Source organism: Hibiscus syriacus, unplaced genomic scaffold, assembly GCF_006381635.1.
Source record: "Hibiscus syriacus cultivar Baekdansim isolate YM2019G1 unplaced genomic scaffold, ASM638163v2 tig00110882_pilon, whole genome shotgun sequence".
In the NCBI taxonomy this organism is placed as follows: domain Eukaryota; kingdom Viridiplantae; phylum Streptophyta; class Magnoliopsida; order Malvales; family Malvaceae; genus Hibiscus; species Hibiscus syriacus.
In genome coordinates, this window is record NW_024062896.1 from 1,005,738 (window position 1) to 1,023,285 (window position 17,548).

Here is a 17,548-nt window from a genome sequence, read left to right on the forward strand (position 1 = left end):
GAAATGAGCTACTTGATATTCGACTCGAAAAGCTCGTGAGCAGCTCGAAAAAAATTTATATTTTTAAAAATTACATTATAAAAAAATTATTAAAAATATATTATTGATATTAAAAATTCTATAATACAACTATTCTCAAATTTTATTTTTTTTAATTAAGCAACCCAAGTCCAATTGTTTCATTGTATATTACTAAAAGAAAATTAAAAGCTCATTTAATTAAGCACATGTTATCCTAAACCTAAACCCTAAACCCTAAACCTTAATCTCTAAATCTCAAACCCTAAACCATAAATATTAAACCCTAAGTCCTAAAACCTAAGCCCTTAATATAATTATGTGATAGGGTTTTAAAAGAAAAATAAAAGCTCATTTAATTAAGCACATATTAGATTACACCCTAAACCTAAACCCTAAAGTTTAAACTCTAATCTTTAAACCTAAACCCCAAACCATAAACACTAAGCCCTGAGTCTTAAACCCTAAACTCTTAATCTAATTATGTGACAGGGTACTAAAAGAAAAATAAAAGCTCATTTAATTAAGCACATGTTAGATTACACCCTAAACTCTAAACTCTAAATTATAAACCCTAAACTATAAACCATAAGCCCTAAACCTTAAACACTTAATCTGATTATGTGATAGGGGTTAAGTTATGCACATGAAGGTAACATACAAATTATGCAAAATTGTTGAGTTAATCGATTGACGGAATCAGCCAAGAGGGGGTGAATTGGTAATTAAAATTTTGGTGGAAGCTTTTGCAGAAAATTGAAAATAATTGCACAGCGATTTAGAGTGGTTCAACTTTATCAACCAAAGTCTACGTCCACTACCTTAGCTATCCACACTAAGGATTTTCCAACAAATTCACTAATTTATTCTTTCTTTTGAGGTCAAAGAGATAACCTTATAATTCCCTCAAGAATATACCACAATTCTTGAGAACACTCTTTTCTCAAAGAGAATATTACAAATTTGCAAACTTACAAGAAAAACCTCACAAGGCAAATATGTTTGCACAATTCTAGAACAAAGAAAGAACACTCAAGAATAAATACAATTGAGCACAATAAGTGTTCTTGAAAGCAAAATGAATATTGAATGAAAAATAGGCTTGAAATGCTCAAACTTGAGATTTGATGTTTTCTCTTTGATTCTCTCTTGATTCTAGTTGCTTGATGTTTCTTGTTTTTTATCAATGGCTTCTAAGCTTGTTTAAATACACCTTGAATTACTTCTGAACGTTGGGGATGATTAGTGGAGTCAATAGAGCCGTTTAAGTGTGAAAACAATTAATTAATACAGTTGGGAGCGTCAGTGCATCGATGCATACCCATGGTGCATCGGTGCATCAGTGTAAAATTCAAATATTTTGACCGTTAGAACCTTAGTACATTGGTGCACTAAGAGTGCATCGATGCATCAAGTGCAATCGATGTTTCAAAATAGCCAGAGTGCATCGTTGCATGGCTGGTGCATTAAATGCATTCGATGTTCTTTATAAATTTCTCAGTGCATCGGTGCATGGTGTGCATCGATGCATGGAATGCATTCGATGTTCAATTTAATTCATGGTGCATCGATGCATGGATTGGTGCATCGGTACATCACTCTGAAAAATTGATTTTAGGCTTGATTTTGGTTCAAAATACTTTGTGAAAATTGTTTCAAAAATAGTTAAAGTACAAATCACAATTTTACACATTTAGTAAGGATTAAAATTGTTTTTGAAAGACTTGGAGTAATAGTTTGATATTCGATTAATTTGAATCGAATATACTTAGAAAAATCATTTGTAAAATCTTAAAATTCATTTAAACTTAATTTGTTATATCGAAATATCAAAATGTTTTCAACAATCTCCCCATTTTTGATATAACAAAACATTTGTGTTATTTTAAGATTTTCTAAAATTTGAAATAAGTTTTGAAAGATTACTCCCCCTTACTAACACAATTTTCCCCTTTTAAAATCATTTCAACACTTAACATTTATCCCCCTTTTTGTTAAATCAAAAAGCCTCAAAACGTTTTAAACCAAACTTATTTATATTAGGCTGTTAAGATCACAATCAAAAGAGAGTTTAGCCGTTAGTTTCATAATCAATATTCATAATCATAAATGGATAATTGGTCATAATGCTACTATGATGATGCAAAAATTAATAATCATTAAGCTCAAAAAGAAATTTCAAACCAAACTAATATATATTAAGTAAAATTCATAAAACAACCAAATCATATATCCAAACAAAGTCAAACAAGGTAAACAAAGTTTAACAATAAACGTTCAAGACGATCCTAAAACAAGATCTACTCATCCATAGAAGGATCGGGAGGAGGCGGAGGAAAACGGGCTTGCATCTCAAGCGAGAGATTATCCATGCGTGCAAGCATCTCCCGTTGAAACTCCATCTGTCGAGCTTCCAAAGTGTCTAAATGTTGATTTACTGCTTCGTGAGTAGCAGTCAAGTGTGATTCAATGGAAGCATATCGTAAATCAAATGTCTCCAAGAACGATCGAAAATATGGAGGCATTTGATCCTCTTGTGGAGCGGGTTTCGGTGCAGGCTCGTCATCGGGTACGTGATCATCTATGTCTTGCATAAGCTGTTGGAATTCAGGATCATCGTTATCAGCCGGAGCCGGAGGTGGAGGAGGAGGAGCACGAGAGGAGCTAGGAGCAGCTCGTGAGGAACTAGCTCCCGGAGTTTGCTTGTCGGGTCTAAAAACCCATTGACCGATTACATCGTCTTGTTTCCAGTCTGCTTTCTTTAAGGATGTGAGATTGATTTGATTTTGGAGTGGGATAGGATTATCGAGAGAGACGTCTAGACCAAGTTTGATAAAGAGGTTACTAAGAAGACAACCATAAATCAATGTTTCAACATGTTTTGAAGGAACAATGTTTATGATGTCCACTAGTTGACTGAAAATAATGTGGGGCAGATTTATTTTGATTTTATTTTTGATACAATACATCCACCATAAATCCCTGGCACGAAGTGTGGAGTACCTATCTCCGGATGGTCTAAACCACCAATAGATCATCAAATGGAGAAAACGATCGTGATGAGATCGTAGAGTACTAACACTTGAGTTTGGAACATAGGGATATTCCACATTTTCACTCTCATTATAAACACCACTATCATCTAACCCAAAACAGAAAGCTATAGTCTCGGGGTCAATATTAATATATTGACCTAAGAGATAGGATCTAATGGCTATAGTTCCATATTGGGTTTCATTTTGAATACACACTGCATTGGAATAGAAAATGCGGACCAATTGTTGATAGACTATGGGTTTAAGCTGAAACAGTTTATCAAACTTCCAAGTTTTAAGAATTAGAAGGTATTCGAAGTTAATGTCAACCATGGCTTGAAGCGAAGGAATACGTTCTTCACGAATTCTATAAGTTTGGAAAGAATTTCTGTACCTAGAGTACAGTTCGTCTCTACAACGCTCAGGCATGTTAAAACAAGAACCTAATAGACTAGTAGGTGGTGGAGGAACGGGATTTGGCGGTTGGTTTGAACGAGAACGACTAGACGAAGTTCTAAGACGTTTGGGATTAGACATAATTAAAGGAAACGGAATAAGGAATATTACCTGCAATTTGAAACACATGTATGCACAATCAATCCCAAAACTCAAATGAGTCCTCAATAATTCAAGGTTCTCTAAACCATATCCTAATGGGCATGTTTTGAAAACTATTAAAATATTTGATAATCATAATAATATAGTTTTCATGAAAACAAACACAATTAAATCAAAATTCTTACTAATTATATATATATATTTAAAAATTTCGAAATCCAAAATTTTTTAAAAAATTGTTTGTTTTTAACGAAATTTGTAGTAAAATCTAGTTTAGAACCAACAAACAATCAATGCCCGATATAATGTACATCCTAGAACTAATTAAAACTAGTTCTAAAATCATAAATTTGTAAAATAGAGGTTTTTAGAAAAATACCTTGAAAATTCAGGATTGAAAGGAATGAGGAGTTGTTTTGCACGATTTAATGATTGAAGCAGGTTTGAGAGTTGAAAAGCTTGAAGATTCCGACGAAAAATCATTGATTTTGAGCAAGAATGGAGATTTTAGAGAGAGAGGGACGAACGGCTTTGAGAGAGGGGTTTTTAGGTTTTGAGAAAATGAGGTATTTTAACCCAAAACCCGACGGATGCATCGATGCATGACCCCGTGCATCGATGCACATTCAAGGCGTGCATCGGTGCATCAACATGATGAATCGATGCACATTCAAAGGTATGCATCGATGCATTAAATGCATCGGTGCATGAAGCACAAAAATGTTCAAAAATCTGTTTTAAATACTCAAAATGTTAAATTAATTAGCTCTAGTGGTCTTGTCAACTCATATATTGAAAATTAACCATGTTCAATCGATCAAGTTAATCTCTTAAATAATATTTGAACATAAAATTAATTTTCACCAAATCACATAAACTCCCCCTAACTAATAGCAAAGAATTCAATCAAAAATTTATAAGCATTTTTCATTTATTCTTAAAAGTGCTAAAAACTATTTTAAACACTAAGTGAAGATAGGTCAGTTAAACCTAATTCTCTCCTAAGTGTCCAAAATCTTTCTTTGTCTAAAGGTTTTGTAAAGATATCTGCTAATTGGTGCAAAGTATTAACAAATTCTAGAACTAAATCTTCCTTAGTGACATGGTCACTAATGAAGTGATGTCTCATTTCAATGTGCTTAGTTCTAGAGTGTTGGATGGGATTTTTAGTGAGAAAAATAGCACTAGTATTGTCACACTTGATATGAATGGTACATACTTCAATTCCATAATAAAAAAGTTGTTGTTTCATCCATAAAACTTGTGCACAACAACGATCGGCTGAAATGTATTCTGCTTCAGTGGTAGATAATGCAACACAATTTTATTTCTTTGAAAACTAAGAAATCAACATATTTCCAAGGAATTGGCAAGTACCAGAGGTGCTTTTCCTATCTAATTTGCATCCTCCATAATCTGCATCAGAAAAAGCATGCAAGCTAAAACTAGAGTCTCTAGGATACCAAAGTCCTAAACTATGAGTGTCCTTAAGGTATCTAAAGATTCTCTTAACAGCTAGTAAATGTGATTCCTTAGGACATGATTGAAATCTAGCACATAAGCAAACACTAAACATAATGTATGGTCTACTTGCAGTTAGATAAAGCAACGATCTAATCATTGACCTATATAATTTAACATCTACACATTTACCTCATTCATGTAAGTCAAGCTTTGTTGAAGAGCTCATTGGAGTGTCATGAGGTTTCCCATTTTCCAGTCCAAACTTCTTGAGCATATCTTTGACGTACTTAGCTTGATTGATGAAGATGTCATCTTTTCTTTGCTTGATTTGGAGTCCCAAGAAAAATAAGAGCTCCCCCATCATGCTCATCTCAAACTCACTTTGCATTAGCTTAGAAAATACTTGGCAAAGAACATCATTAGTAGAACCAAATATTATATCATCAACATAAATTTGAACTACTAATAAATCTTTACCTTTATGCTTTAAAAAGAATGTAGTGTCAACCTTCCCTTTTGAAAATCATTTTTCAATTAAAAAATTTGACAATCTTTCATACCAAGCTCTAGGAGTTTGTTTTAAACCATAAAGAGCTTTTGTCAATTTAAGAACATGATCCGGAAATTTTGAATCTTCAAAACCTGGAGGTTGTTCCACATACACTTCTTCCTTTATAAAACCATTTAAAAATGCACTTTTAACATCCATTTGATATAATTTAAATTCATGAAAACATGCAAATGCTAATAACATTCTAATTGCTTCCATCCTAGCTACGGGAGCGTATGTTTCATCATAGTCTATGCCCTCTTCTTGAGTATACCATTGAGCAACAAGTCTAGCCTTGTTTCTCACTATATTACCAGTCTCATCAAGCTTATTCCTAAATACCCATCTAGTACCTATAGTAGATTTATTACTAGGCCTTTCAACTAATTTTCATACTTTACTTCTCTCAAATTGATTTAATTCTTCTTGCATAGCCATAATCCAATGTTCATCATTTAATGCTTCTTTAATATTCTTAGGCTCTATGCATGAAATAAATGCAACATAATTACAAATATTTAAGAGAAGATCGAGTTGTTACCCCTGTTGATGGATCACCTATAATTTCACCATCCTTGACATAGTTGTACTCTCTTGGATAAGATACTTCCCTTTCTTCAATGGTTGGATTCTCAAGAGGATCATGAGTTTCCTCATTTTTCGTTTATTCCTTTGATGATGGTTTTCCAACGTCATGTCTAACGTCATTTGTATTTATAACACCTACATCATCATTCACACAAGAATCCTTCCTCGGAAGGGGATTATCATAAAAAACAACATGTATAGACTCTTCTACAACTAAAGTTCTTTTATTAAATACTCGATAAGCTTTAGAATTTAAGGAATAACCCAGAAAAATTCTTTCATCACTTTTAGCATCAAATTTGCCAAGGTTTTCTTTACCGTTGTTTAAAACAAAACATTTACATCCAAAAGGATGAAAATAGCTAATGTTAGGCTTTTTATTTTTGAAAATTTCATATGGAGTTTTCTTTAATATTGGCCTAATCATTACTCAATTTACAATATAACAAGCGGTATTTGTGGCTTCCGCCCAAAAATATATTGGCAAATTATTTTCACAAAGCATGATTCTAGCTATTTCTTCTAAATTTTGATTTTTCCTCTCAACAACTCCATTTTGTTGAGGGGTTTTAGGTGCTGAAAAATTATGGCTAATACCATTAGAATTACAAAACTCAATAAATCCAAGATTTTCAAATTCAGTGTCATGATCACTCCTAACACTAGTTATAGAGTAACCTTTTTCATTTTGGATTATTTTTTAAAATGTGATGAACTGTTCTAATGCTTCATCTTTAGTACTTAAAAATAGAACCCAAGTATATCTAGAATAGTCATCTACCAAGACAAATGCATATTGTTTTCCACCCAAGCTAGTAGTCCTAGTTGGCCCAAAAAGATCTATATGGATCAATTGTAATACTCTACTAGTTGATACGTCATTAATGGATTTAAAGGAAACTCGCTTTTGTTTTATTTTAGCACACGCATCACAGATTTTATCATTATCAAATTCAAGCTTAGGCAACCCTCGAACTAAATCACCTTGAATTAGCCGTTGCAAAACACTCATACTAGCATGTCCTAGTCTCCTATGCCATAACCAACTATCATGTTTATCCTTAGCAACTAGGCACAAATTAGTCATATCAATAGAATCTAAATGCACCATGTATATGTTTCATAGTCTATGACCAACAATCATAATCTGATTAGATGTAATGTCAATGACTTTACAACCATTAATATCAAACATGACATTGAATCTCTTATCACAAAATTGACTAATACTTAATAGATTATGCTTTAATCCATTCACATATAAAACATTTTTAATTTGTATGGAAGAGGTATTACCAATAGTATCGATACCTTCAATGTGACATTTTGAATCATCACCAAAAGTCACTTCTCCTCCATTTTTGGCGTTAAGCTTAATGAATCGGCTTTTGTCTCCGGTCATGTGTCTTGAGCATCCACTATCAAGGTACCATGAGTTTGAATTTGTTTCACGTGCCTTGTAGCAATGCTCCTTTTCCTTAGAATCTTCCCCGAATGCCATCAAGCACAAGTTTGCTACTTCTTGTTCCTCTTCATCGGAACCTTCTTCATCGTTCCATGTAGCCACATGAGCCTTGTGCTTATTCTTCGATTGACCCTTTCTCTTCAATTATGGGTAATCATATTTGACATGCCCCGACTTTTTGCATTCATAGCAAATGATCGGGTCCTTCTCTTTTGGTTCATTTTTTAGGCCTTCATTTCGTTTGAATTTTCTCCCTCGGTAAGGTCTCATCATTTTTCTGAACCGTTTGGCAAACAATGTCATTTCCTCATCATCGTCATCTTCATCCGAATCACTCTCATCTTTTGTGGATTTGAGAGAAACTCCAATATTTTTCTTTTTCTCCTTCTCCTTCTCCTTTGGTGTCTATTCAATTTTATCAAGGTCCACCTCATCTTCAAGCATCATTTCATGAGTGAGGAGTGAACCGATTAGCTCTTCAAGAGTTAAGGATGTTAGGTCCTTAGACTCGATGATTGCGTCTTCTTTGATTACCATGATTTTGGGAGGGAGTAGACTAACTTCCTCACAAGCTTTTCATTTGAAATGATCTCTCCATATGATTTGAGACCATTGACAATCGTTGAAAATCTATCCGTCATAGCTTTGATATCTTCATTTGGTTTCATCCTGAAATTTTCATAGCTATGCGTTAGAATACTAATTTTAGATTTTCTTACCTCATCGGTACATTCATGAGTGACTTGAAGTTTGTCCCATATTTCTTTGGCAGTTGTACAAGAAGAAACTCTTCCGTATTCTTCTGGTCCAAGAGCACAAAATATGATATGGATGACTTTGGAGTTTAGCTGGAACATTTTTTTCTCTCATTCACTCCACAATCTTGGATGAGTGAGAGGCCTGATGTATCCTTCTACTATGACATTCCATGCTCCCATGTCACTTGCTTGAATGAAGTACATCATTCTATTTTTCCAATAGGCATAGTTAGCCCCATTGAAGAAAGGAGGCTTGTTGACGGGCATCGAATCGAGACCGGAGTCGAAGTTTGAAGCGGAGGCCATTGATGACTTTATTATCGATATAACTCTTCCCGAATCGACTCAAGAGGCGATTAAACCTTCAAATGAGTTAGGCTCTGATACCAATTGAGTTAATCGATTAACGGAATCGGCCAAGAGGGGGTGAATTGGCAATTAAAATTTTGGTGGAAGCTTTTGCAGAAAATTGAAAATAATTGCACAGCGATTTAGAATGGTTCGACTTTATGAACCAAAGTCTACGTCCACTACCTTAGCTATCCACACTAAGGATTTTCCAACAAATTCACTAATTTATTCTTTCTTTTGAGGCCAAAGAGATAACCTTACAATTCCCTCAAGAATATATACCCCGATTCTTGATAACACTCTTTTCTCAAAGAGAAGATTACAAATTTGCAAACTTACAAGAAAAACCTCACAAGGCAAATATGTTTGCACAATTCTAGAACAAAGAAAGAACACTCAAGAATAAATACAATTGAGCACAATAAGTGTTCTTGAAAGCAAAATGAATATTGAATGAAAAATAGGCTTGAAATGCTCAAACTTGAGGTTTGATGCTTTCTCTTTGATTCTCTCTTGATTCTAGTTGCTTGATGTTTCTTGTTTTTTATCAATGGCTTCTAAGCTTGTTTAAATACACCTTGAATTACTTCTGAACGTTGGGGATGATTAGTGGAGTCAATAGAGCTGTTTAAGTGTGAAAACAATTAATTAATACAGTTGGGAGCGTCAGTGCATCGATGCATACCCATGGTGCATCAGTGTAAAATTCAAATATTTTGACCGTTGGAACCTTAGTGCATCGGTGCACTAAGAGTGCATCGATGCATCAAGTGCATTCGATGTTTCAAAATAGCCATAGTGCATCGATGCATGGCTGGTGCATCGATGAATCAAATGCATTCGATGTTCTTTATAAATTTCTCAGTGCATCGGTGCATGGTGTGCATCGATGCATGGAATGCATTCGATGTTCAATTTAATTCATGGCGCATCGATGCATGGATTGGTGCATCGGTGCATCACTCTGAAAAATTGATTTTAGGCTTGATTTTGGTTCAAAATACTTTGTGAAAATTGTTTCAAAAATAGTTTAAGTACAAATCACAATTTTACACATTTAGTAAGGATTAAAACTGTTTTTGAAAGACTTGGAGTAATAGTTTGATATTTGATTAATTTGAATCGAATATACTTAGAAAAATCATTTGTAAAATCTTAAAATTCATTTAAACTTAATTTGTTATATCGAAATATCAAAATGTTTTCAACAAAAATGAAATTAATGAAATTAACAAGGGTTTATATGTAATTAAACTAATAAATCACACTTGGTCAAATCAATCAATAGGTCCATTATCAAAACAAACAGTGATCAAAACATAAAATAAAAATAAATTAACAACCCGAATCATAAAAACGTAAACCTTGATTAATAACGAAATCAGAAGATTACAAATATAACAGGTCCTAAAATGCTAATAATTCGTTTTGGTGCTGATTAAAGCTACGTCGTTTTGGTCGCTGGAATATATTGGAAGATTAGGGTGAAACGCTTAACCTAAATCATTTCCTCATCTCTCCTCAATGAGACACAACCCGCCGCTCTCTCATCTCCCTACATTCTATCATTTTTCCTTGCTCAACCTTAACAGAGACCCACAGCCTCCGTGGCTTCAACCACCTAGTGCTCTGATGTGGAACTTAAACTTCACCTAAACAGATTCTGGTGACAACCTTCATAAAAAACATCCCCAAAACCTTAAACTTAAACCTAGAATACCCTCGTAAATACCCAGCTTCACCACCCCGTAGCCCTGCCAGACCACGGCCACCGCGGCCTTCGCCGTCCCAACGGGCTCCGATGAAGAGCCCTAACGCCTGGACCACTCTTTTCTCACTGGCCTAGGCAAGAAACCCAAACTTATTGAACCTCTCCTCCCCCCATAAACCCCAACGGCTAACCTAGAAAACCCCTCAAATTCCTAAAACCCACGGTTTGAATCCCACATGCACGACTGGAAAACCGTAAAAGATGAAGGGTTTACCTTCCCCTAGATGAGATAGTGGTTCCTAGCGAAGACGATGATAGGTTATGGGTTAGAAAAGTAAGTTTTTTGTTCTAATCTTGACTCATATTTGGGTCTCAAGATTACAGTTCTATTCTGATCTATTGATTTCCATTTATATCCCTTTGAGTTCATATTCTGCTGTTTAACCTTTCATTTTTCTCTTTGGGTGGATTCCTGCTTCTCATTAATGTTACATTACCTAAACATGGGAAGATTTATTAGCCATTGCAGCAGATCAACCCTTCTGATTCCCTGCCACATTCACATTTGTTGTCAGATCATTTTCAGGTAATGCATTAACCTGGTTGCTTCATTTATATTTGTGTTGTATTGATCAAGAACTTAAGCACAACGTATTATTTCACCTATAGTATTAGATGGCATAGGGAATGGCCTTGATCCTCGGTTTGACATAACTGAGATTGCAAAACTGTGAGTGTGGTTTTATCTCCTTAAGATCCTTATAATTTTTACTTACTTTATTATGGTTTAGTCACTCATTTTTTCTGTATATCTCATTATATTGCTCTTTATTGCTTCTAGCTATGCACTGGAGTTGTTAAGATTCCGTCAAGTTGGGGTTGAAGTTGCCTTGAAGGTAATGTTCTAATCTTCGATTCTAGATTTGAGTTGTATTTTTCATGATAAAGTTCCATTTTCATGAAAACCTACATAAATATTTCAGGACTTCAGAAAGAGACGGGGTAGATAGAGTTGAGATGCTTGCTGAAACCATCCAAAGATTGGTAGGGTTCAAGATTCCTTCTATAATATCTTCTGAAAGGTTAAAATAGTTGTCGTGTTAAACTGTTGTTGCAAAATGTTGCATATTACAGGAACAAGGTGATCTAAATTTTATAATTATATATATAATTTTTTTCTTTTTGTCTAATTTAATAGTTTTATATATGTTTTTAACCATGAAACCATTTAAAATTCCTTTTACCGTTATTTTGCACTGTTGAATTATTGACTTTCCCACATTTCTAAGTGAATGCAAGAAGTTTCTTGTTCTTTGGGTAACAATAAGTTCTCATATATACGAGTAAAGCTAACTGGTGGACATGTTGCAATCTTTTGTAAGTAAACTTGACATGTTGCTGTCATCTTTTTTAAGTAAGCTTAACTGACTGAAATCATTTTTTGTATTATTTTTAAGTAAATATGCAGCTATCATGATATTGTTATCTTTTGTAAGGAAAATAGTGTCATCTTGTATATGTTGTCATATTTATCATATTTTTATAAATTTAGACGTGTTGTCATGTTTTGTAAACTTTCAATACATTTGAAGTTTTAAAAACTTTAAAACTTATATTAATTATCCTAAATTTCTTGTAATTGTATTTTTATTTTTTTAGATTTTTTATAGTTCATACATTCATATTATAATGTATTGGTGATGGTTGATTAAAGGGAAAATTATTTATATATTTTAAATGTAATATAAGATTTTTGTAGGTTCAAATTCGAGTTTGAGTTCGAGCTTGAATCGAGTTCGAGCTTGAATAGAGCTTGAATCAAGCTCAAATTCGAGTTTGAGTTCGAGCTTGAATCGAGTTCGAGCTTGAATCGAGCTCAAAATCAAGCTTCAATCGAGCTCTTGAATTTTTTTGAGTTCGAGCATTTTCGAGTTCGAGTCGAGTTTCAATATTTTCTTTCGAGTTCGAGTCGAGTTTGAAAATTTTAGGCTCACGAGTTTTTGATTCGAGTCGAGCTTACATTTCAAGTTTTCGAATTCGAGTCGAGTTCGACAATACTCGAGCTCGACTCGACTCGTTTACACCCCTATATATATATATAATATATATATATATATATATATATATAAACTATAAATGTGTGTCGGAAAAGTTTTAAAAGAATATATAAATAAACGGAAACATGTTTTCAAGGATGGGAAGGAGTAAGGACAGGCAACCATTAAAGCTAGCTGCCAAGGAAATAAGGCAAGAAAATTGAAGCCAGTGGGACACTTGCTGCCGATTCAGAAAAGTAGTCATGGGAGAGGTAGTTGGAGAAATATTATAATAAACTATTTTAAGATAAATTACATGATTGCTATTTTTTAAAACATTTATATATATTTTCTCATTCAAAAAATATAATATTTGATGATTTTATTTTTATTCAATTAAAATACAATTATTAAAGGTTAATTATTGTTAAATCTTGAATGGATAGATGAAGTGACACAATAAATATATAGAATTAAAAAAGGATATACTACACAAATGGTTAATAATGTTTGAGTAAGTTTTCGTTTTTTTCATTAAAATTTCAAAAGTAACAAATTGATCATTAATATTATCGAATTATAATAAAATAATAACTTCAATGTCATCTCTATTAAATTAATGATGTGACAATATTAATAGAAAAATTAATATTTAATTTTACCCGTAAACTATTACTAAAATATCAAATAAGTCCTTAAACTATAATGCGGTCTTCTTCTTCTTCTTCATCATCACTCTTCATTAATACGCATATATGAAGAAAATTTGTTTTCAATTGCGTTCCGATGAATTGTTTAGACCAATATGATGCCGTTTGTAATATATTGATATGGGATTTATTCACAAATTTGTTCCCAACATCAAGGGCTTTCAATTGGACAACATGTGAGTTGCAGGTTTGCCTCATGAGGTGGCTTTTATCATCTTCATCCGATGTCTATGCATTATCTCTAAGAAATAGTCATGAATTCGAACATGGACACAGAACATTTGATATTTATGTTGAATTCATCACGGTTTTCTACAGAAGACGTCTCACTTGTAAAAAAAATTAAGTTCAAGCTTAGAGATAAAGAAATAGTCACAAATCCAAACATCGAGAAAAAAAACTGAATTTAACATAGATTTTACAACTTCAAAGCCTCCATATTCCTACCAATAATCTTGCATCTCATCAGACTCCCAAGAGTACCCAAAACCATCTTAACATCTTCCCATCTATCTCCCTTAGCTAACTTCTTGTACAAGTAACTATCAAAGGTCATCCTTTGCACATACTCACTCCCACAAACTTCAACCAACGCTTCCCTTGCTTCATCACTCCCATAAAACACCCTTTGCAACAAATCCAAAAACCTAAATGTACTCACATACTTTTTATCCCATTCCATCAAATACTCTCTCTTCAAATCTTCCTTTATCATTGATCTTCCTCCGTCCGATGCTCTTACTATCGCTTCCCCGCACATTCTTCCCGATTTGGCTGCAAAATATATCCCTTCACCCGAACACTTTGTGACGTACCCTGCCGCATCCCCTACGAGTGCCACGCGACCTCGTACTCTTGTCGGTCGGGGATGTTCGGGGATCGGGTGGGCTTCCACTTTGATCACTTTTCCGCCATTGATCTTGTTTGAACCCTTTGTTTGATGCCTCGCTGGTACAATTGATATCCTGCTTCGCGCGCACCGTACCGGTACCCACTGCCACGTGGTCGCATTTGGGGAATACCCACGCGTAAAAATCGGGTGACACGTCATTTCCCACGTACATTTCGGCGAGATTTGGTAATACTCCATTTTGTCGTCCGGTAATCTGATTCGCTTGGAATGCTATTGCGCACGTGTAGTTGCCGGGCTTTTATGGATTTCGCCACTTTGCTGTTGGCTCCGTCGGGATGATCGCATCGACGGCTAGGGTTTGACGCGAGTTATTGATTGTGTGGTGGATGACGTAAGGGGAAGAAGAGGGGAAGGGATTTCGAGATGGGTAACGAGGGAAGGGATTATTTGGGCGCCGGCGATCCGGCCCGGGTCCTAAGGAAGGAGTCGAGGATTCACGGCGGAGCATGGGGATGGATTCGTGGGTCCGGAGGGATTTGGATCCGAAATCTACGGTGAGATTCGATGGGGAGATGATTTTCATCTTGGTGACGTGACGGTCAATGAGGTGGAGAGGGATGGAGAATTCATCAACCATGCAGAGAGGGATGGCGCCGCCGCAGGGTTTAGCGGTGGAAGGGCGTTCAAAGAGAAACGTCTATTCCACCTGAAGCCAAGGCTTCCGCGGCGGAGGAACCAGCTGGACCTCCACCAATGACGGCGACCCGGAGTTTCCGGTCGTTAAGGCGGGGATGTGCAGCAATAACCTCAACGACGGGGTTTAACAAAACGGGGTTTCTGTTTTCGATCGATAGTTGAGAAAAGGGTTTGGAGAGGGTTTGAAGTTGATAAGAAGCTGCCATTTTCTTTGGAAACTCAAAACCCTAGTTGAAGCGAAGAACGAGAAAGTGAAAAGGCCAGGGTCTTCCCGCTTCATTTCACATTGGTTAACTTTAATCAGTGGATTGATAAAGTTGTGGGTTAGTGGAGATTTTGGATTAGTTTATGGGGTTACTGTTTGTTTGTTTATACCAAAGGATTTCACAGGTAATAATGGCGTCGTTGCTTTTGATGTAATAATATAATAATAAGATGCTCGTTTTATATGCTAGTATACATACATACATAAGATGCTCGTTCATTTGTGTTCTTTTATATGTTCGTTACATATGTTTGATTATGTTGCTTTACGTCGTTTATTGTATTCGTTTACATATGATCTTTTATGTTTATTCATTTGTATTTATTTATCATTTAAATGAACGAACATGGACGAACACAAATAAGTTACATTCCTTAACGAACGAATATAGAAAAAAAATTGAGATCATCACAGTGGCTTTTGTTGGATTTGGAAAAAGTTGGGTTTTTAGGGTTTTAGCTATGGTAGAAAGTAAATATTTGCAGTATTTTTTGTCAACTATAGATATGAATTATATCACAAAATAGTGGATCAAAACTAGGCTTGATCTTGTAATAATTTCCTGGCAGCGCTGGCTCATGTGAAAAGGATAAGTTTAGGAGTGAATAGGAAAGTGCAGTGGTCTATGGTTGTTGTAAATTTGGTACAAGTCTCTACTAAAATAAGCTTAATCAATTTGAAATACGTAGAAATTTGATAGATGCGTGGATGAGCAAAACTTAATTGGACTAGAAATCAAGAATTTCTAAACCATTAAATTTACAATCATCCAACTTAAAAAGACACATGCACACACAAAAAACCAGTGTTATTGCTTTATGTGTTTTGTTGAACTGCTTGATATAAAAGATACTACAAGATCTCTTCACTGTGAATTTGTTGTGATATCCTTTGATCTTGCATGACATTGCAAGCCTGCCTGGTTTTTGGTTGTGGACAGGAGACTCAGATCGAATCAAATTACTTCATTGCTATATATTATTTATTATGCTTGCTGTTTAAGTTGTTGTATTCAACATGAGGGGTTTTGACTTAATTGTGCACGTTAATTGCTTTTGTATCCATTTAGTTGATGTCATTAGTATTTTTAGTACCGTTTTTGTGCGGTGAGGTTATCTGTCGTATTGTTCTCTGTACTGAAAGTAACTAAACTAATGCTAGTTGGCAGAAACATCTAAGTTAACTGTTATCCATTTTTTTAAAGCTGTTTCAGTGCAGACATTCAAATGAAGGTTATGAAAACAACTCAATGCACAAACAAGATCGTACATTACTTTTGTGCGTGCAACTGTGAATTTGTTGTGATCATCCTTTGATCTTGCATGACATTGCAAGCCTGCCTGGTTTTTGGTTGCGGACAGGAGACTCAGAATCGAATCAAATTACTTCATTGCTATATATTATTAATTTATTATGCTCGCTGTTTAAGTTTTTGTATTCCAACATGAGGGGTTTTTGACTTAATTGTGCAGCTCAGCCGCGAGCCAACAGTAAGTGTTTGTATAACATAATCATTTTGGGCAATGATGTGTCGTTAATTGCTTTTGTATCCATTTAGTTGATGTCATTAGTATTTTTAATACCATTATTGTCTTTGTGCGGTGAGGTTATCTGTCATATTGTTCTCTGTACTGAAAGTAACTAAACTAATGCTAGTTGGCAGAAACATCTGAGTTCACTGTTATCCATTTTTTTTAAAGCTGTTTCAGTGCAGACATTCAAATGAACGTTATGAAAACAACTCAATGCACAAACAAGATCGGATAGAATTTTGTTTCTTTATTTACTGTGTTCTACTACTTGAATGATCATAGATTCTGTATGTGAAATCTATCTTGCGTCACATTTATTCATCGTACATTACTTTTGTGCGTGCAAGACCCTTGTTATCTACCTTAAGTCGTATTATGACTTGGGTGCTACCGAGCTCATTTTCTTGCCAATGCTTTTGTTTTTACTTACCCGATCTATCTGGATTAAATAAATTCATTGTATCCTCTGATCCACAATTTGATCTGAATACAGATATGGGTGTCGAGAGGGGTGTTCGCTTGGAAGGTTTAACCGAACCCCAGATATTGAAGGCTCTAGAAGACCTTGTGAAAGCCGGGGCATCCCTTAAAGCCTAATACATTGCTGCTATTGAATTGAAAGACTCGAAATAAATTGATCCTATAGGAAAAGTGTTCCCTTTGATGGGTTTCCTCTATTTTGAGCTATCATAATGATTTTGTTGGATGACTGTTGAAAGTTTAGAACTCATGTTGTTCGCTTGCCATTCAAGGCTCAACTACTGCAGAAACTTCCCTTGGTAACTTCTGCACTGTTATTTTCCTTTCCCCTTATGGCAATCACGTTAATCGTATAAATATTATAATGAATATCAACCCCTGAGTTTCAGTTTATATATGTATGTATTATCAAACTCCAATAAGTGTCAGAGCGTCAATCATATACCCTGCTTGTGTCCATCGGATAGCACCCCAGGAC

At 34.9% G+C, this 17,548-nt stretch overlaps 1 long non-coding RNA gene and 1 pseudogene across 1 annotated transcript; one reads left to right on the forward strand and one right to left on the reverse strand.

The window, feature by feature from the left end:
* Positions 1-10,996: 10,996 nt before the first annotated feature.
* LOC120144171 lies at positions 10,997-11,395 on the forward strand. Its single transcript, XR_005518017.1, has 3 exons — positions 10,997-11,084; positions 11,168-11,228; positions 11,340-11,395. It is a non-coding gene; the product is annotated as an uncharacterized LOC120144171 (long non-coding RNA).
* A 2,118-nt stretch (positions 11,396-13,513) lies between these two features.
* Positions 13,514-15,052, reverse strand: LOC120144169 (annotated as a pseudogene).
* Between the last annotated feature and the right edge of the window lie 2,496 nt (positions 15,053-17,548).